Here is a 23,331-nt window from a genome sequence, read left to right on the forward strand (position 1 = left end):
CTTTTAGTGAGACAAGAGTCTATCGATCTTTCGTAATCGGCAACGACAGAGTTTCAAATTTTGCCCATCGTAACCGGCACCTCCCCTAAAGAGTGCTCCTACACCAACCACTAATGCATGTTTTGGACAATTAAAATGGGTATGAGGTTTACAAAGCATCCTCTTCTCGTGGCGTGAAATTGGGTTCCTTTGATAGCATAACCAATTTGAACTCGTTACCACATAACCACTGCCAATTGGAAGCTCTATTTATACTTGAACCCGTTACTGCATAATTGTTTACTGGGAACTCGAGTTGTAATGTAACATCTTCTAAGGTGATTGCGCACTTCCCAAAATGCAAATGAAATTTGTCGGTGTCCAAGCGCCATTAGATCACTGTTAAATCAAACATACCTTAAATTTATCACTTATCTTAGTAAAACTAAAAAATTAAAAAAAAAATTGCCCTTGTTTTGAGCTCTGAATTGTTCCCCCCTTTTCCTCTTATTTTTAATCACAATAACTTCTCCCTATGTTTCTTGTCTTCAACAACAACAAAAATTCTAAAAAATAATCAATAACATCAACATATACAAAATTAGCACCGGGGTTGAAGTATATACAAGCTTTTGATGCCGCCAGACAGTCGGGCGGCACCTAAAAAATTATTTTTTTAACTATTTGACATCGATGTCCCCAAATAACCTGGCGACACCAAAAAGATTCCTGTCAATTTTTTTTATTTCTTCGATATCGCCTAAGAGATAGGCGACCCCTATTAATTTTTTTTTCTTTTTTCCTTTCCTGAATACTTATATTTTTGTGAATATTTAAAAAAATACATACTAGTGCTGTCCGTCGCGTTGCGGTTGCTACATCAAGAATAATTATTATTTTTTAAAACAATGATTAAGCCATGATGGGAAGGATGAATTCGGCCACACCGGCCCATTATAAATAATCATTCCTTTTGAGTAATTTTCGAAAAAAAAAATAGCAATGGTAGGCGGGGTTGGGACCACAAGGAATATTTAACTGAAACTTGTCCAGCTTTAATAGATCACTGCCATCTCAAATTTAATTATTTAGTTTCTTCCTCGTCAGAATCTACTGTATCCCAGTTTTAATTATTATTTTATTAGTACTTATACCATCACATATAAATGCAATACATGCATACATCGATACTATGTTCCATAAGATTATTATTTTTACACATATTTTATTATACAAATTAGTAATAAAATAATTTAATTTGTAATATTTAATTACTTTATTACTTATTTTCAGTAAAGAGAAGAATTTTTTCCACTTATTTTGAAGAAATTTTATTTTTTACAAGAGTGTTACTCATCTTTCGATTTCAAGTTTAAATATGCACTAACTATATTTTATTTTATTCTAACCATTGTAATACATATGTACCTAAAATAAAGGCCTATCACTTATTCCCCAAAAGACTCGAACTCGAATAAATTCTACAAATGAACCTTTCTTAGCTTGGACAATCACGAGAATTCATATAATTTTAAAATTCAATTATCAAAAACCATTTTATTTAGTATTTAATTTTATATTCGATTAGAAATAACACCACAATAATTTACTCGATTTTGATATGTATGATCTACGTGAATAAAACATGAAATATGATGGTAAAATTGTTAAAATATTAATCATATAAAAATTATAAAAGCGGGTAAATTTGTCTTAATTTTACATCGTGTATGTGAATCCTCCTATATAAATTATATAAAGTTCAACAATAGCGCTGCAAGTGGTCTAAGGATCGAACATGTTTTTACGATAAAATTAGAATTTGTATTAGGTTAACATATGATGTTAGTCTTTATACATAAAAAGTTAAAAATTAAGTCCTCTTACTTTTTTATTTACAAATCTTAGTCTAATCATTGTCGTTGTCGTCGGTAGCTTTCATCAAAATTTGTTAAGTTAACATGTTTATTTTTCATTAATCATATATCACATTATGTAAAGACGGCCTAATCTACATGTGAAGTTGATAAACTTTTACGAAAATATTAACAATGTTAATGATTAAATTGAATTTTTAAATAGAAAAATGATAGTATTTAATTTAATACATAAACTAAATCTCAAAGTTGCCACTAAATTGTCTATTTCCTCTCAAAAGGTGCAACTTTAAGTTAAGCAAAATAGCTAAAATTACAATAATAATATGCATGAGAATTTAAGCAATTCAAAATATGAAGAAAAAAATAAAAATTTAAATTCTTTACATTTTTAAAATTTTAAATTTTTTAATTTTGTTGTCATGTAATATAAGACAAAATAATGTCATGTAAATAATAAAAATTGGTAGTCAATTTTAACGAATGGGTCATTTTGCTCATCCATCTAACATAGAAAGACAAATTTGTCAATTTTTCATAAAGGGACCAAAATGCCATCTAAATTATAGTACATGAACTGGTATAATACTTTTACCATCTTGTTTATTATTATTTTTATACAATTTCTATTACTACTCATAACCCTCGAACTCTTAAATTGGAAAATAACATACACTTAAGGGCACTACAACGCATGTCCTCTTGCATGTTATAGCAACAATGATGCAACCTAAGTTAAAGTTCAATCGATCATCCTATCTACGACTAAGGCTTTTTTAATAGATAATTTTATATGGATTAAACATGTCAAAGGTTCTTATACTCCTTTGAAATTTAAATTAATCCATATACTTTAATTTTGAGACATTGAGTTCTTGTACTCTTTTAATTGAAAATCATAAACTTTAATTCAAAAATATAAAGACTCAATGTCTCAAATTACAGTACATGGATTAAATTTTAAAATTTAAAAGTATACAGGGTCTTTGACAGAATTAAACCATTTGTAATATATAATTTTGATATATTTATATTTTCATTTTGTACCTGTCGTTTTCAATATTATGTTATCATTCGATGAAAAGGAAGTTCTAACCACTTCGGAGGCAGCACACGATACCGTTTTTGTCTTTTCATATTTTTACGTGTGCATGTTTTTTATGTTTTGTTAGATAACGACAATATTTAAATAATAATAATAATAAACATCAAATTGAAATTTTAGAATATGATTAGATAAAAAATTAAAATTTTGAATATTTTAAAATTTATCAATTCATAATGTTAATAATTTTAAATAATTTTAAATAATTTTTGGATAAATGTTTATTTTAAAATTTATCAATGCATCTCATTATATTTTTCACAGACGTTAAAAAATTATGTTAGTCAATCACAAAGTGCCACACGATGATTTTACATAAAATAAATAAATATTTTCTTTTATTAAATACATATGCACAATAAAAATATGAAAATGAAAATAAATATATAAAAATTCAAATATATATATATAAAACTAGAAAAAATAAAAATAAATATTTAAAAAGATTATTGAAAAGAAATTAGTTGAAATTAATAATATCATTACAAAAATGTAAATTATTTTTATAAAATTCTAAAAGGTATTTAAATTTAAAGGTTTTTTTCAATTACTTGAAATTTAAATATATTTTAATTTTTATAACAAATTTTAATTTTATATATTATTTTGACATTGTAAAATTTATAAAAAATTAATTTTTTATAGATTATATATGATTTTTTATATTTTTAATTAATATAATATTTAATATTAAAAAAAGGGAAACGTGACACATTCTAATAGCACCATGTGGTAGGTCAACGACGGTCAACATCAGTCCACAGTCAGCCAAGATGGTCAACTGTCAGTCAACACGTATCAATGGCTAGTCAAAGTCAACCATATTTTTAATATTTAAATATTCAATATTATAATTTTTTAAAATTTAAATTTAATATTTTTATTTTAAATAAATCTAATTACCACGTGACATTTTTTTCATTAGTCTGCAAAAACCATGTGACACTTTTTCATTAGCCAAAGTGGCCTAATAATTTTTTTTTAACAGTCGTTACAAAATGGACCAAACATAAAGCATATTGATACTTTAGGTATCGAATTAGGAGAAAAAAGTTTAAATACCAAAGCGAAAAAATGGGTATACTTCATAGGCTAAATCGTGAACTAAGCCTACATAAAAAAGATAAAAACATACTTATAATAATATTTGTTGTTTTTAACTGATTTCTAATTATCATTTATCTTAGTTAAGATTTTAAAATAACATATTTATGCATACTTATAATAATATTTGTTGTTTTTAACTGATTTTTAATTATCGTTTATCTTAGTTAAGATTTTAAAATAACATATTTATGCATTATCGATATTACATTATGTAACACTTAAGTTGTGGGAAAAAATTAAATTTATATAAAATATGATATAAGATCAACATTAAAAATTAAACTCGCATCCAAAGAACTTAAATCTCTAAAGTTAATTTCTCATGCATTTTAATTTTTTTAAAAAGTTGTAGTATGAAATATTTATTTTTAAAATTATAAAATTATTGAAATACATAAATATCTTTAAAATAAAATTTGGTGTTTTTAATTTTTTAATTCTTTGTTGATTTGATATTTAATTAACTCATGATATCAATTGAGAAAAAATTTATAAGCAATATAAATATATTATATATATTAATTATTTAAGGGATAATATAACTTTTGACTCTTGAACTTGGCAAGTATGTCCACATTGGTCTCTAATCTTTTTTTTATTCACTTTGATCCCTAAACTTGAAAATTGTTATTCATTTAAGCCATTCGATTAGTGATTGTGAAAAAAAATGGGATAATATGTAACTTTTGGCCCTTGAACTTGGCAAGTAGGCCCCTGAACTTGAACTAAGTTCACTTTGGTACTTGTACTTTTTTTTTCACTTGAACTTGACAACTAGGTCTATTTTGATTATTGAACTTGAAAATTCTAAAAGTTTGATGATGTGACACTCTATGTTTGAAAAATATTTTTTTTAAAAGATTATGTGGTACAATCTTAGAGTTTCATATTCAGTGTTTAATAACCGAACCGATGGTTGAACTAGTTAGACAATCAGTTCTATCGATTTAACAGTCGGACCAAAAATAAATAAATAAATAATTAAAAATTCCTAAAAATCTAAAAAAAATAAAAATATATATAACCAATTTTACTTGGATTTTTAGATTTTTATAAATTTTTAATTATTTATTTAATTATTGTTGGTCTGACGGTCAAATTGGTCAAACTGGTTGAATCGAGAATTGATGGTCTTACGTGTTCAACCATCGGTTCAGTTATTAAAATATTGAATATGACACTCTGAGATTGTACCACATCATTATCTTTTTTTTCAAGTGATGATGTGGCACAATCTTAGAGTGTCACATCACCAAACTTTTAGAATTTTCAAGTTTAGGAATCAAAATGGACCTAGTTGTCAAGTTCAAGTGTCAAAATGAACAAAAAAAATACAAGTACCAAAGTAAACCTAGTTGTCAAGTTTAGGGACTAAAAGTTACATTATCCCCATTTTTTCATGATCATAAATAGAATGGGCTTAAATGAACAACGATTTTTAAATTCAGGGTCAAAGTGGATAAAAAAATTTAAGAATCAAAATTTAGGGGCAAAGTTACATTACCCCATTAGCAAACACAATGAAAAATGAAAATATTGAAATTTATGTTTTTTAACACTTTATTAAGATCATCTTTAGTTTTTGGGTAATCTACATTCGTAGTCACTGAACTCAGTTTTTTCTTTTCTTTTTTGGTCACATAACCATGAAAAGTTATAAAATGGTCACTCAATTATTAGTATTTTTTTTGTCACTCAACTATGAAAAGTTACAAAATGATCACCCAACTATCTTGGATTTTTGGGTGTTTCGTTTAGCTTAATTCACAATTTAGCCCCCAAAGTATACTCGTTTTCTCACTTCGACACCTATTTTTTTTTTTTCCCAATTTGGTACCTAAAGTACACTCAAATTATTTTTGCAATTACTTGAAATTTAAATACTTTTTTAATTTTTTATATATTATTTTGGATTTTTAAAATTAATAATTATATATTTTAGAATTTTATAAAAAAATATTTTTGAACTTTTTAAAAATATATTATATGATTTATTTACATTTTAAATCAATATAATATATATAATACTAAAAAATTTTAAAATTGGCACATGGTGTGTTCTAATAGCATCACGTGGCCGGTCAACATTGATCAACGATCAATCAATGGTCGTGTAACACCCCTAACCCGTATCCGTCGCCGAAACAGGGTTACGAAGCATTATCAGACATTTCGGTACAAATACAAACATTACATAATTATTTTACATTCACATCTTAATTTAATCATATCGTCCTTTATTTAATATCCACTTAAATAACAACTTAAACATATTCTTCCTTAATCACAATATAACATACTTATATTTATGTATAAAGTAACCAATGTCATCTTTAATATTGTTTACAATTATTTTGTAAAATGACATACATGGCATTCTAGGTACATGCCATTACCAAAAGAAATGTTCATCACCACAATGAGTTTGGGATCAGCTTTGGATGTTGATTCAACGATCTGACTTTAACTTCACCTGTGCACGGGAACAAACCGTACGCTGAGTATAAACTCAGTGGTATTTATATAATCCGAATATTAAAAAAAAATAAAACAATATAATATGTATAATAAAATGTCAAACACTTGAGCATTTAAAAACCATACGATACTCAATTATCATCACTTGCTATATATAATAGCTTTCCATAATTTGTTCACATATCATTTAAACATTAAAACTATCCATTCCACATTCAATTCATGTGTATATGACTCGTGTATCCCTTGTATTTCACATATTTCACATTCTAGTTTCAATTCACTATCTCATATTCTTAGCCCAGAGTAGATTTTATAGAACACACCGGATATACGGAACAAATACAGAGGTGCATTATTATGCACTAATGAACAGAGAGTACTGAAGTGCTATACAGATAGCACTGACGTGCTATTAATCAGAGAGCACTGACATATTAATAATCAGAGAGCACTGACGTGCTATTAATCAGAGAGCGCGCTTAGGTTCCCTTAATGGCATGCCACTAATATCCCGGTAGTTCTAAATTCTATCTACTTGGGCATTAAGGCTGAATTTTATACATATCAAAAATAATTTAATTATCATATTTGCACAATTTCACATTTACACACATATATATATATATATATTCCAATTTAATTCAACCAATATAATTTCATTACATACCAAAACAATCCATTTCAATTGTAAAACACTATAATTCTCACCTCAATCACTTACCATAACATTTAATCAAAATACAACAATTAATAATTAGATTCGGATTATAGAAATACAAACCAGAAATTCAGAGCTATTCGACGTCGACTATATTTTTCTCCTTTTTAGTCGAGAATTTCGGTACAACACTAGCAAATGAGCTTGGAACTTCAAAACCCCAATTTTCTCTTTTCTTTTCTTTCTTTCCTTCTTTCCTTCTCTGTTTCGTTTTAAGCTTTCTGTTTCCTTTGTTCTTTTTATTTCATTTCTTTATTTTGTTTTGATTAATTAATGTAATATAATAATATAATATAATAATATTTTAATCTAAAATATTTTATACTTAAATAATAAGTAAATTATACATATTATTACAAATGTATGTATATATTTTATTACACATGTATTTTATTATTACCACACAAGTGTCACATTTTGGTTTATTTACTAATTTAGTCCCTTGATTTTTTCTATTTCATAATTAAACTTTCACAATCAATTTAATTTAGTCCTTTTATCTAATTAACCTTAATTAAGTCAAACTCACCTAATCAATACCTAATTAACTACACAACTAGCTTCGTAAATATTTATAATAAATATTTACGAATCTGATTTACCGGAACGGAGTCCCGGGAATACATTTTTTTTTTAAAAATCACATTTGACTCGTAAATATTAGATAATAATATTTGCGAACTTACTCGTCAGATTTAGTGACCTTGAACCACTATTTCCGACACCATCGAAAATTGGGCTGTTACAAATCAGTCAAAATCAAAAGTGTTTTTTAATATTTAATATTATAATTTTATATTTTATAATTTTTATTTTAAATTTATTTTTTTATTTTAATAAACTTAATTGCCACATGACATTTTTCATTGACCAAAACATGCTATGTGACGTTTTTTCATCGGCCAAAGTCGCCTAACAGTTCTTTTTAACATCCATTACAAAATGGACAAAAAATAAGGAAACTGATACTTTTGGTACCCAAGTGAGAAAATGGGTATACTTCAAAGGTTAAATCGTGAATTAAGCATTTCCATTTTTATGTTAGCCAGTTGGTGACCTAAAAAGAAAAAGAATAAATAGTTGAGTGAATATTTTGTAACTTTTCAAAATCATGTGATAAAAAGCATAATTGGATGACTACTAATGCAATTTACCCTTATTTTTTCCATACCAAAAGTGAGATGATTGAAGAATTTAGAAACTATAGGCCAAATAGTAAAGTGGTAGTTGAAATTGAATCAGCTTATTAGTTACTTGAAAAAATTAGTAAAATAAAGCAACGGCTGAGAGTTTCCTTTTTCTAGTGCACAAATTTGCTTTTGATAATGAAAGAGTGTCAATTTAATATTTAAAAGCATTCCCACATCTTATTCTTTCCATATACATACATAGAAAAGCCCCAAAAAGTAAATGATAGTTTAATTAGTGATTATGGTCTTCATTTAAATATTTCTCATCTCCTTTCTCTCCAAATCTTTTAATTAATGTTTTTATAAAAAAAATTAAAATACAAGTGATAGCATGAATTAATATCAGTTTAGCATTATTTCTAAAAAGTATTTTTTTCTCCAAAAAAAATATTACAAAACAAGATGCTTTTGAATTTTTCAAAAGTACTTTTGGAACAAAAAATACTTTGCAAAAGCACTTTTTTGGCCAAAAGCAGAAACAGAAAATTTCAGCTTTTGCTCAAACGTGTTTTTTAGCCCAAAATTACTTTTGAGAAATAATGCTAAAGTGGCCCTTACACCTGTTTAACAAGTGTTTTTTGGTTAATTTTAGTTTTTGTATTTTTTGAGTTCATTGCTTCAAAATTTTATATTTTTTTTTTGAATTTGAAATTTCAATTCTGATCTAAACAGGAGCAACTAAATCTATTTGGTTAAATTTTACTATTAGCCTTGTATTGATTTACTCATTAATTTTTCAATTGGATTATTTTTAATCTCTATATTTTTGAATCCAAATTTTCAATTTTGACGCAAATGACTATTATTAAATCTATTTATTATTTATTTGTGAATAATATGTGAAAATAGCAAGTCCACATGGCATTCCACATATAATAATATGTTTACCTCATTAGATTTTAGAATTAGTAGAACTTAATGAATTTAACAACTACAATTTGTAAGGTCTGAAATTAAAAAAAATAGAAGAATTAAAAATAACCAGATTAAAGTAAAAAAAATTAAATTCACAACTTACGCATAATATAAAGGTTAATGATAAGATTTAACACTTTTTTTATAAAAGGAAAGAGGAAAATGGTTACCTCATTGAATTTGAAACCGATGTCAGCTGAATTAGTTGTTCTTTTGTTTTAGAGAGAAACGGGTCAATTATATTTCGATTAAAAGGTTGCCAAAACACATGAATATTACAATACAATCAAGGGCGCCGCAGGGAGTGGATCTGTTAAAGGCCTTGGCCTCCTAAAATGAGAAATCATAATTTTAGCTCTTTAAAATATATAAAATTTTAAATTAGTACACAATAAAGTTGCACTTTAACCCTAAAAATGATAAAAAATTAATTTAATCTTTTAAAAATAAAAATATATAAACCACTAAATTGATAAAATTATATATTTTACCTCTCATACAAATAAACAATTTAATTTCATCAAAAAATATTTTAACTTCTCCCTTAAACACTACTTTAAATACAATAAGCCAAATGGACGGATTGGTTGGAGCGGAGAGAAAAAAAAAAGGATTGAACTGAAAATTTTTTCGGATGATATCTATTTTCCTAGAGAAAAAAATAAGAGATATCTTGACACGGTAGCATCTTTAAGATCTATTTTCGAACAAAAATAATATGCAATTTCGAACTATCAATTATATTTTAAAGATAATTTTTAAAAACACTCAAAGACGAAACCCCCCCCCCCTCAAAACACACCACAAGAATGACAACATAACAACTCTTGTAAGAAACAGAGGAGATGGTACCTCACTGGCGTATTTAGGGGGCTGACCCCCCCTAAAATAGAAAATTGTTTATTTAAACTCCTTAAAATTTCAAAATGATAAAAATAAAATTACAATTTGACTCTCCTAAAATAATAAAAAATAATTTAATCTTTTAAAATTTATAAAATATAAATGATTAAAAATTACAATTTAATTTCAATCGTTCTAAATAAATTTTCTAATTTCTCCCAACTATCACCCTGCCCAACAGATACCACCTACGCTACAAACAACCTCAATGGATCTCAACTTTATAACATATCTTTTGTCACCCCATTGAAATTTTATGTACTAAACTAAGAGACAAGTAGACCTGTCCATGGGCCGGGCCGGGCCCAGAAAAAGTTTTGGCCCGACTCCTAGGCCCAGGCCTGGCCCGGCCTGGCTTATTTTTTTAATAAACACCAAAAAATTATTTTAAAAATAAAAAAATAAAAAAATATTTTAAAAATATTTTAAAAATTAAAAATTAAAAAATATATTTATTATATTTGGGCCGGCCCCGAGCCAAAAAAGTTTTGCCCGAGGCCCGGCCCGTTTTCTAAACGGGCCTAATTTTTTTGCCCAAACCCATATTTCAGGCCTATATTTTTACCCGAACCCTCCCATATTTTAGGCGGGCCGTCGGGTTGGGCCGGGCCGGGCCGCCCGTAGACGAGGTATATAGTAAAATAACAAGTGGGCCAGTGTTGAATTAAAATGCATACAACCCGACACTGAACTTTCAGCCGAACCCGTACACCCGTTTCCAATGGAAATAATCATAAAGCCAATTTTTTCCCCTCTTTTCTAGAATGTAATGTAGTAATCCATTATTAAATTGTAACATAAAAACATTATATCAATCACTTCATTTGAAAGAAGTGAAAACCACAGTCATCGGATTTCATCCGTTTATAAAAATAATTACAAATAGTTACTTAATTTTTTTCATTACTTAATTATTTAATTCCTATAAAAATAATTATTTAAAAATTTCACTTACAAGTTACAAGTTGTAGCCTATTTTTTTTAAGCATAAAAAAATAAAATCAATATTTTATACTTTTGCAATTGTTGATACAATGCTTAACATGAAAAGAGTATAGAGGAGAAGAGAATGGTTGTTGAAGATATCAGTTTACTCAATCAAGGCAGAGAGCTGGAGGTTATGGAGAATGATGATAAAGAGAGTTTGAAGGTTGAGGGTTGGAAGAATGTTGAGAGATTGTAAGCTTAATGTTCTTAAAGGGCCCCCCATTTTCATCGTGTCTGGGAGTATTTATAGGCAGGGGTCTCATACAGAATGGTGTTAACATGTTGGATTCTCCATCTAGCCATCATTACGAAGCTCATGAGAGGGGTGTCTTCGATTTGACAAGGATGTCTGTGACAGGACAGATCTTGTCATTCATTCCAACTCTGATGGGGTAAAGCAGTTGAGCCCACGTGATGTTTGTTGACCAAACGACTTCATGTTCCCAGCGAAGATTAAACCATTCATTGTCTGGATAGTCAACTCGGGAGAGTGAGCTCACAGGTGACTACTCGGCTTGCTGGTGGTGGGCTTACTGCTCAGGTGTCTTTTAGGCTTGGCACGTGTCTTGTCAAGTCAGGGGTATAACAATATTCCCCTCCCTTTTTGAGTTAAGAGGAAGGTTATGAAGTGGCCTTCTTCAAGACACTTCAATTTGATATCTTTCTTTTTTATTGGTCACTCCGGATGGTGGGTTTATTTCACGATGAAATATTATGTCCAAACATTTGAGATCTGATGACTGCATTTTTTGGGAGTGGTGATAATGAGGATCAGCAGCCTTTTGATATAGGTGGTGAGTTGCCATTGGATGCTAGTTGTCCTTAAAAACTCTACATTTTGAGAGAAAAATCTATACATATTTATGGGTTGTCTTATTTGAAGTTATTTTGCCTCCTTTTTTGTTTGAAATTCTGTAACTATTGGTGTCGATTTTTTTTGCTTTTGTTAATTTTTTGCAACAATTTCTTCATTTTAGCAGTTTGCTTACTTCGATTCACCTTATGGTGCTTCTTTTTGTCCTCATTAAAGATACATATTGCAATTTTGTTGAAAAATGGCTAAGGAAGATCAACAGTCTGGCAAAAGTTAAGGTAGGGCTGGTGGCCGTTCTGGCTATGCTCTATTGAGAGAGGAATTGAGGCATCAAAAAATGATGTTGATAAAATCTGACTGATCTGGTGCTAAGAGGGCCAAAAGGGGTAATGATGAGCCTGTTGTTAGCCTTAGTTATCCATGTTTTACGACCTCTCGGGAGATGAAAAACCTGCGACTATGTCATGATTTAGCCACAAAGCATCATAAGTACGAATTTTGTATCTCGAAAGGGTCACATAATGCTAGTAAAGTATTCAACCCAAACTCAACTGGTGGGAGGCCAAGACTTTTCCATCTTTTATTTTTTCTAGAAGCGGGTTTTACGTTCCCCTTATTGGACTTCATTCAGGATGTCTTGTATGACTTCAATGTGGCACCGAGGTAGTTGACAAACCTTTTTTGGTGGCTACTCGTTAGATTTTTCATCATGTTTTACAAGAGGGGTGTATACTTTTCTAATTGGATATTTCAATATATGTACTTTTTTAGGGAGTTGAATGAAGATAGGCTTTCCCGATTATTCGAGTTTACCCCTTGGATAACTTCTCATTGGACAGAGAACCTGTTTTATGGTGAGGCTGTGACCATAAATATTGATTACAACAAATATATCCTAATAAAGCTGCAGTTTGGTAGGAGATTTAACTTTCCTATTGAGTGCACATGGCCTTCTACTAAAAATGTTATTATCGTCCACGTTTTCATGACATTCTTGGAGGTTTGTGCCAATTCAAAATGATAAACCAAAAAGGGATTCTGGTGGTCCCTCTTGAAATTACTTTGAGAGGCATATTCAAATACTGTCTTGGGGGAAAATGTGTTAACGGGTACACGAATCAAGACATGACGGATGGTTTCGAGAATGACAAAATTATACTCTTAGTATAATATACCTTTCCCTTCCACATTAGATTCGAGATAGCCAAAAGTCTGCGAGGGGTGGCCTTGGAACCCATTTTTCGTATCATCAAGCTTTTCCACCTACCCGATCGCAATTAGGTAGCACCTTCGAATACTAATCAAATTATTCCTCAGTTGTATGAAGATCATCACTTGGGTGTTCCAGAACTTCTTAATACTAACGACGATGAATTTGGTAAAATTTTCTCAGATAGCCCTTATTTTCATTTTTGTATGTTTTTTGGGTTTACCTTTATTGTATTGCATAGATAATGCTACTTTGGCTAGGTTAAAAAGGTATAGCGAAGGTGTTGGGGACTCTGAGAGGAAACGATAGAAAAGTGGGTCATCGGGAAAATAACCTTCTACAAAGTCCAAGGGAATAATTGTCTATGACCTCACGGGTCTTGACCCTCCCCTCCAACAACCAGCTATTTCCAGTGTAACACTCGAGTATCTTATTGACCCGAAATCTAGGGAAGTTAATATTAAATTGAAAGGATTAGTGGCTTGTCAGACTCCACTGAGAAATTCATAAATTTTAGTGGTTGAATTATAATAGTTGGATCTCAATCCTGGTTTGGTTAGGATGGAACCGATTGGTTCCATAGTGGGAGACCAAATGATTAAGGATGAATGGTTGTGATGAACAGTAAAGATCGTGTCGTGGGAGTATATATATATAGGTATGTGGAAACAAAATTTCTCATTTCTGTTTACACATTTTTCTCTTTATAACATCATCTTCTTCAGTTGCTCTAAGAAGAAGACGATGTAGTTGAAGGAAGCTCTTCATGTTGCAATAGTAGTGTGCATTGAAGTCTGGTAGTAAAGAAATTGAGGAACTAGTAAGCTTCTTTACCTCTCTGTACTCATTGATTGAAAAAAGAAATAGAGTATGAACTCTTAAAAACCTCTTTATAATGATGGATTTTGAGTTTTAAGGGTTGAACACTTTTAGTTTAATCGATAAATGGTTGTCATGCTTAATTGCCAGGACAAATGAGGCTCTGGTGTTCGGACAAGCTAAGTTGACAAGGATAAGAAAGCAATGTAAGTTTCTGTACCTTGACTTTGGGTGATAGATGATGTAATGTGACTTACATGTATCATGTTGATGATGTACTGGAATTGAAGAAAGAGTTAGTTGTGTGTGTGCACAATGTTGTGTGAGCTCTTACCAGTTGTCTGTTGATTGTTTTATGGTAGAAAGTTAATGATAGATAATATTGTGTAATGGTGTTTAATGATAAATTGTATGATATGCTTGAGTAATGTATACGTAGTGTGGCGAAAAGTGTTAACGGAATAGATGAAGTCAAGACTTGGGAATGGGAATTTCTATTAGATATCGCCATACGGTATTGCTAAATGCAAACCGTGATGTGCGAAGCTCTGGGCCTTGAAACGGAGACACTGTGGTATTCAAACATCAAGATTAAGAATGATGAAATGGAGGAATGGATGGAGGAATAGGGAAAATGAAATTTCATTAAGATACCGCCATACGGTATTGCTGAGTGCAAACCATGATGTGCGAAGCTCTGAGCCATGCAGAGGGGATACTTCATTGTTCGAGCATCAAGGTGAAATTTGAAATAGGTTTTTTGGGATGACTCCATGAAAAAAGTTATTAGGTTCCACAATGCAACACCGCGACGACGGTCAATAGGCTCTATGGGGTAACACCGCGATAGCGGTAAGGTCCTAAAGGGCGACACCTCAAAAGAGGTATAATATGCGATACCATAGCTTGACTATGGCAACCAATAGGGTCCGTCAGGATAGTAAATATGGGGTAGTCTGCCGGGACGTAAAAAATGAGAATCAAAACTGGAAAGTCTACAGTTCCTAAGGAAGGCCTAGGATTAAAGTAAAGTTTGTTGTGTATGACTGGAGCGATAAGTCACAAAAATGAATGAGCTAAGCGTGTCTAAGGAACACATTCCACTGGAATAATGAAAGATTTTGCCAAAAGCGATAATGAATAGGCTAAGGGAATGCCTCAACCCAAGTTAGGATGAAAAGAGGAAGAGACTTCTTAGATAAAGAGATACATAATGTACGTCAAAACTAGTCTACTAGGGAAGCTGCAGATCCCACATGGTCTGAGCAGACACAGAATAAACTCTAATAGGACGCAATCACGAGTCATAAGCCGATAAAAAGTCTGTTGAAATATTTAAATAGGCCGAAAATGGTCTTCGTGGGAGGAAATGCATGCACAAGGATAAATAATCAGTAAATTCAGTTAGAAAATATTGGAAAGCGGATGTCCGTCAGGACTATGAGAGATGGTAAAGAACTTGTTGATCTACCAAAGGTAGAAATTGTATGATCAATGTAGTCTCCTTAAGGAATGGATTGAAATGGAGGGTTGCATTGTAAGCACTAGTTATCCCAAGGAAAAGAGAATGTTAAGAAGATATTGTACTATGGTAAGGTCCCGTGTTACAACAATTATTTGGAAAATGCTGAGGGTCGCCAGCCAGGAGTAAAAATTACGAGCAGTAGGGATGTGAATCGATGACAAATGAGGTGAGGCCCTAATGAGAAATCATAACTATGGCCTGATTAAGGGTCATGTCCACCAACAAATGACTTATAGAGACTAAGGCAAAGACATTGCCAACTGAATTCACAAATTCTCCAATAAAATTCAATGAGTTAATTTTTGAGCCAAACTCTATAATTCTTAAGATTATTTTATAATTTTGCTTAAAGTTAGGTGTGGATCTCACTAAGTTCTTTTAAACTTATAGAATTGTTGTTTGAATGCAGGATAGATAAAGACTTAGGCATCAAGAGGGACCAAGCCAGACTCTATCGAAGTGAAGTGGTGTGTGGGAACTGTTTATGTATATAGAGGGGCACCCGTTGAGGCCTCGCCTCAGGGTTTAAGGTGATTATATTTGTTATAGAGTCTCAATCCAAAATTTTGCAAATATTCATGGGAATCAATGTCGTAGGAATTTATCACAAATTTTGTACGAGCTTAAATGATAGCTAGATTTTGAAATAAAGTTGTTCAAGCATGTAATTAAACTAGACATAGAAGTATCTTTAAGTTATTCGGGTTGGTGTAGCATCTGAAACTCGGACCTGACAATTGGGTCGGGTATGGGGTGTTATATCAAGTGAGGCTTTACTTAAGGCTACTCTTGCCAAGTCCTTGCCACAAACTTCAGTGCAAACAACAAGAGCTGCCATTAGCGCTATTGCTAGTGTAGGGTATACACCTTTAGAAGATGTGACTCAATGTGAGCGAGATCGATGGCAGAAAGAGAAAGAAAAAGAGAGACAAGAGGAATTTGTCAACTGGAGGCACACATTAACATTGTCAATGAAAGTTTGAAGAGGCGGATCTAATCCTTGATGAAAAGAAAGTTTTTCGAAAGAAAGAAATGAAAAAACAATCATTCTTGTTATCGTTATGTTGGGAGTGCTTTCTACCATGTAAGTGGCTTTCGATCCACTGAACCTTGTTGGGATAAAATTTCAACCATTCTTTGACATGTTCCGGGAAGGTTGTAACCTTGGTTTTGATGTATACTACCCCTATAGACCTGAATGGGAGAAATTTTACGATTATTTTGGAAGACGAGTGTACTACAGGGGGTGCTCTCATTGGAATCCATTTCTATACCCTGAAGATTGTAACACCCCAAACCCAGCCTAGACGTTATGGCTGAATCTGAGAGTGTTACAAAGAAGGATTTTGAAATCAGTGTTACTTCGATAAAACTTTGTATAGTTGTTCGATAAATCATCCAAGCTTTGTAACCCATATTCATTTATATAACTATTACTGAAAGCGTTATTTAATTAATTCATTTGCCAAAACATAATTTACAGCGGAAGATTTAGAAACCATTATATTTTGGAAATCCAGTTCGTATTTTTAGAAAAACCTTTGTTTGCATGAAACCGTCGTTTTCATAAATCGTTTTGACAGACCACGCAGGATAGAAAACAATTGAAACCAAAACCAACAGTTAAAACCATACAGTCCAGGGAGTCCCAAAAATTACAAACTCTTATGTAAATCTAGAATTTTAAATAAAAACCATTAATTGCTAAGTAGAAATAGTTCTCAGTCGAGTGCTGTAACAGCCTTAACCCATATTCGTTGTCGAAACAAGGTTACAGAGCATTACCAGAGTTTACATTTTAGAACTATCAAAAATTTTAAAACATTTAATTCATATCATCAATCATAGCAAAACCAATCAATAGCATACATATTGTCCCTTATACGAGCCCTCGAGGCCCTAAAACACATTAGAAACAAATCAGGGCTATATCAGAAACATATAGAAATTTCAAGAAAAAGATGAAAATTTACAAACTGCAGGGGTCACACGGCTGTATGGCTAGGTTGTGTAACTCACACGGCCAAGAGACACACCCGTGTCTTAGGCCGTGTAGGCATTCAAAATAGGGACACACGACCATATCCCAACTCATGTCCATACCCCTGTAACTCACTGACTTGGGTCACATGGCCAAACCACACGCTCATGTGCCAAACCATGTACCCTTCGAAATAACCTCACACGCCCGTGTGCCAGACCATGTGCTAGGCCGTGTAAAACCTGACTTGTAACCTTTTGAAAACTATAGGGGACACACGGCCGTGCTACCTGGCCGTATATCACACACGGCTGAGACACACGCCCGTGTGGACAAAAATAGGCTATTTTACAAGCCACTTTTCTCACCCTTTTCAACATATACCTATAATCCCTTTTGCACATATACATAAGCCCTCAAAAGGTGCCAAAATCATGCATAATCAAGCCAAACACATATGGTATAATAATATTCAACCAATATGCCCAAAGGCACATCAAATGACAACATTAAAACATGTATAACCATGTACTCAATTTGTCCAAAATAATAGATTAACTTCTAACTAAGTTTACATCATTACACAACATGTAAATCATTGACCAAAACATACCATTTGGTACCAACTGTACCATATAATCATTAGCATCAAAATACATAGATGCTTACTATGGCAAAACACCAATTCACAACAAGTTATATGTCATATCTAATATGCACATTCAACTACTTTTCTATCTACCATCATTCAACCATAACAAGTCATATATCAACCATTACAATGCTACTTATATACAACTTATAATATATATCATTTTACCAACAAAACGCTAAAATGCAAACTAACCAAATGGTCATTTCCACAGCCAAAACACATAGGCTAACATTAGCCAAAATACCTATACATGCCACTATAACCTTAACCAAGACATCAACATCTACCGATATAATCGCTGGATAGTGTGATAAATCTCCGACAAGCTTCCAACTCGATCGAGCTTTTGATAGTCTAAAAAGTTAAGAAAAATAACTACGTAAACAATAAATGTTTAGTAAGTGATAAGCCATAAAAGTAACATGTTTTTAATCCCATTCTTGATGTGTTTTTGGATTATTTATTATGTAAATGAGTGAATTTGATGCTCCTAATCCTTTAAATTCATGTTTCTATACTTAGGTAAGAATAAGGGAGAAAAATGAACGAAAAACGAGCCAAAATTGAGCAAAAAAAGCTCTTTTCAGCATCCACACGGCCTGAGCATTTCCACACGGGCTGGCTACACGCCTATGTTATACTAGTACTTTTAGTCTTCATGGATAGAATATTCCCTACTCACCATAGTTATACTATTGTTCGATAGGTGCGCTTGCCTTTGTCGTAATTATAGTTAGTTTAGTAACCATCAAGTTTTTGGCGCCGTTGCCGGGGACTAAAATATTAGGAACACTCGATTTTTATTAATTTAGCCATTTTTTATTTTTATTGCATTTTATTTTTATTTTTTTATTTTTGTTTTCTATTTTTTTTTCTTTTATTTGTTTCTGGCAGGTTCCTTTAATTTATGACTAGAAGAAACTCGTTAGGACCTTTAGTATTTGATAGTGAAATTGAAAGTACAGCTCGCAGAAACCGTAGAAAAGCAAGACAGAGTCGACAGAATATAGTGGAAGAGCAAGAGGACGTTATTATTATTACTGAGTAGATGGCTGATAATCAGAATAATTAGCTACCTCTTGTGGTTACTGCGAGTCTAGCAAATCCGAATCCTACTCCTCGTATGATGTACGATTATGCCAAGCCCACTCTAACTGGGGCTAATTCGAGTACTGTGAGACCTACCATTGCTGCGAATAATTTTAAACTGAAGTTCGATGGTTTGCAAGACGAATATCCAAATACTCATTTGGCTAACTTTCTAGAAGTCTATGATACTTTCAAGATAAATGACATTTCTGACGTCGCCTACGGTTGTTTCCCTTCTCGTTGAGGAATAAAGCTAAACAGTGGTTGAATTCTTTACCACTCAACCACGAGGTTCGATCACCACATGGGACCAAATGACCGAGAAATTCCTATTGAAGTACTTTCCACCGGCTAAAACAGCTAAGCTGAGGAATGATATCTCTTCCTTCGTGCAATTGACTTAGAGACTCTATATGATGCATGGGAGAGGTATAAGGATTTATTGAGAAGGTGCCCTTACCATGGGTTACCTCTATGGCTACAGGTTTAAACATTCTACAATGGTTTGAATCCCTCAACTAGGCAGTTAATCGATGTAACAGCCGGTGGTGCTCTGAACAATAAAACACCTGAAACGACTTAAGAATTTATAGAGGAGATGACACTAAATAATTATCAGTGGCAAGTCACGAAGACGAAGCTCAATAGAGCAGCCGGTGTTTTCAACCTAGATACAGTCACCATGTTATCAAATTAGGTAGAACAATTAAATAAGAAAATTGATGGTTTATGTGTTTCTACACAGGTACATCCGGTGATGCAATGCAATGTAAATGGAGGAGGAATAATCAATCCAAAATATTTACCCTACGGTCCTAGCACAGAGAACGAACAAATCAACTATATGGGTAATAATTCTAGACCTCAAAATAATCCTTACAGTAACACTTATAATGCAGGTTGGAGGAACCATCCCAATTTCTCTTGGAGTGATCAAGGAAACCAAAGACCACAACCCCTCCAAGCTTTCAACCACCTTACCAAAAAGAGAAAAAGCGGAACCTTGAGGAGATGTTGATGAAGTTTATTTTGGTGTCAGAAACCTGCTTCCAAAACACCGAAACAACACTTAAAAATTAACAAGCGTCGATTCAAGGGCTCGAGAACCAAATCGGTCAACTTGCGAAGTTAATTTCAAAATGACCACAAGGTAGCTTTCCTAGTAATACCAAAACTAACCTAAGGGAGCAACTTCATGCAATTACTGTGCGAGATGAAGAAGGGTTAGTTGAATTTGAACCAGAACCGAGGCAAGAAAGTGTGGTAAGTAAAGGTAAGGTAGAGGTAATCCAGAATGAACAAAAATCGGTTGGTAAAAAATATAAACCTCGAGTTCCATATCTAAATGCAATGAAGAAAAACCACACTAACCAACAATTTGGTAAATTTCTTAAACTTCTGAAAAAGTTGCATATTAACTTACTGTTTATTGAAGCTCTTTCGCAGATGCCCAATTCTGTAAAATTTTTAAATGAGCTTTTGGCAACCGCAGTTTGCTCAGCTATTTGGCAAAATAAACTACCCAACAAATTGAAAGATTCAGGAGGTTTTACTATTCCTTGTTTAATTGGTAGTTTAAATGTGAATAATGCTTTAGCTGATTTAGGGGCTAGTATTAATGTCATGCTATATAAAATGTTTAAACAATTAGATCTTGGGAAACCCAAACAAACTAGGATGAGTATTCAATTAGCAGATAGAAACATTAGATTTCCTAGGGGTATAATTGAAGATGTACTTGTGAAAATTGATAAATTCATATTCCCAGTTGATTTTTTTGTTTTAGACATGGATAAGGATAGTGACGTACCTTTAATTTTAGAATGACCCTTAATAGCAACTGCCAGAACTATTATTGATGTTGGTATAGGTGAACTAATACTTCGTGTAGGTGATGACACAATTACTCTCCAAGCTCGTGTTTCTGCTAAAATATCCAGTGATTGAGATGATTATACGAGTTCTATTAATATGAGTAACCTTGTGGCTCAAACTTCTTTGCAGGAAACCCCTCGGGGAACATGATGGAGCCACGTTCCAGTCCATGCAACAAAAACAGAACGACTCATAAAGAACGAATGCTACAAATCGATGAACTAGACGAATGACAGACACATGTCAAGGAGAAACCGAGAATACACGGTACAAAACCAAAGCTACACCATAATGAGCATATAGATGGAAGACACCAAATTAAGGTTGGGGACAAGGTACTACTAGATAACACAAATCCATGTATTGCCACTTCAAAGCTTAATGTAAACGGAGCAACTCCTTTTACGGTACAGTCGAGGTAAATCATTCTGAATTTGACACTTTTAAAGTGAATAGTACTCGACTCAAACCTTATTTTGATAATGGAATTGACAGCGAGAAAGAAGAGTTTCGACACTGCGAACCACTATGACCGTGCGAATATGAGATAAGTCGAGCTTAGACTTTAAAGAAGTGCTTCTTGGGAGGCAACTCGAGTGTTAACACTGCTAATTTTCTTAATTTTATTTCATGATATTTTTAAAATTAATTAATTTTTAAAAAAATGTTTTTTTACCAACACGACCTGACGACATGGCCATGTGTGCCACATGGCCTGGACACACAGGCGTGTCCTTGGCCGTGTGGATCCTAGGACTTAATTTTTCCAAGAATCGACAGAGACACAGCCTAAAATAGTCCACACGGGCATGTCCAAGGCCATGTGAAACCTGGAGCTAATTTTTTCATTTTGAAATCAAGTCAGAGAGTTACACGGCCAAGGCACATGGCTGTGTGCGAGATACGGCTGAGCCACATGGGCATGTGAGAGTTCACACAAGCGTGGGAGAAGCGAAGGAGGTTACACACGGCCATGCGACATTGCCGTGTAAAGACTGGGTTAAAAATTTTTATCGACAAGGGCTAGGAAGAGCCACACGAGCTTGTGACATGGTCGTGTGGCCCAACACCGGCCTCACACGGCCATGCCCCCTTTTAACCCCTAAACCGTAATTTTTTTAACTTTGTCTTCTTCTCCAAACCCCTCCACCTAGCTGTCGCTCTCTACAATCCCCTCGTCTCTCCCTGTCGACATCCTCTCACCTCGCCCTTCCCTTTTCTTCCCTTTTTTCCTTTCTTTTTCTTCTTTTTCCTCCTCCCTCACACCCACGCTCGCGCATCCTCACAGCCCTTTCCACCGGTGTCATTTACTTCTCATTTGTCCCTTTTCACAGTCCACCTCACACACCCTCACGACTAACCACCCTCACAGCCCTTACACCCGTCGACTAGCCCCACCTCACCCTTCCAAACCGACCTCCTTTTCCCAACCATGTCGCACACACTCCACCCCGAATGCACCACCCTTGTGTCACATCCCTCTACCCTTTCTCAGCCTTTTCTCAGCCTCGTCGCGCGCCAGTCGCCGCCGGTTCTTATTTTTCCCCTTTTGCCCATTTTCCTATTTTATTATTATTTCTTTATTTATTTATTATTAATATTATTTTATTATATTATTTTTAATGCTTTTACTTGTTTCTTTATTTCTTCTTGATTATTTTTTTAATGTTAATTTGTTTATTCTTAATGTAGGGCTGGACATGTTTATATTTTATTGTATTTTCCTTTATTTTATTCTATTATGTTTTTTCCCTTCTTTTAGCAGATATATGCATTTTGTTTGTTTTAAGTTAATTTTCTTTTGATTTTATTCATACTATGCTTTTTTATTAATTTTTATATTGATCATTATTACTTTTATACTGTGTTTTTATTTGGTAGTAGCATTCTGCTTATTAGTCAATTTTCTATTTAGTCCAATTGTTGAGCTGAACTTGGATATTTATTTCTTATTAGCTTGCTCCTATTATGTTGGTTCGTCAACTTGATTTATTTGATCTCTTTATAGCAGATACACCATTACAAACACTCATAGCAAGTCTAAGGTTGTCGTCCCCACTTCGAAAAAGCGAAAGACCCATGGTACGACCTCCTCCTCGAG

General features: G+C 32.6%; 1 long non-coding RNA gene and 1 other non-coding gene across 2 annotated transcripts; one reads left to right on the forward strand and one right to left on the reverse strand.

Moving 5' to 3' along the window:
- Positions 1 to 13,932: 13,932 nt before the first annotated feature.
- Positions 13,933 to 16,346, forward strand: LOC128039629 (uncharacterized). The gene is made up of 3 exons (XR_008194076.1): positions 13,933 to 14,106; positions 14,256 to 14,311; positions 16,040 to 16,346. It is a non-coding gene; the product is annotated as an uncharacterized LOC128039629 (long non-coding RNA).
- A 3,371-nt stretch (positions 16,347 to 19,717) lies between these two features.
- LOC128040027 (small nucleolar RNA R71) lies at positions 19,718 to 19,823 on the reverse strand. Its single transcript, XR_008194687.1, has one exon. It is a non-coding gene; the product is annotated as a small nucleolar RNA R71 (small nucleolar RNA).
- Positions 19,824 to 23,331: the final 3,508 nt, after the last annotated feature.

This window comes from Gossypium raimondii, chromosome 3 (genome assembly GCF_025698545.1).
Source record: "Gossypium raimondii isolate GPD5lz chromosome 3, ASM2569854v1, whole genome shotgun sequence".
Taxonomy (NCBI): Eukaryota; Viridiplantae; Streptophyta; class Magnoliopsida; order Malvales; family Malvaceae; genus Gossypium; species Gossypium raimondii.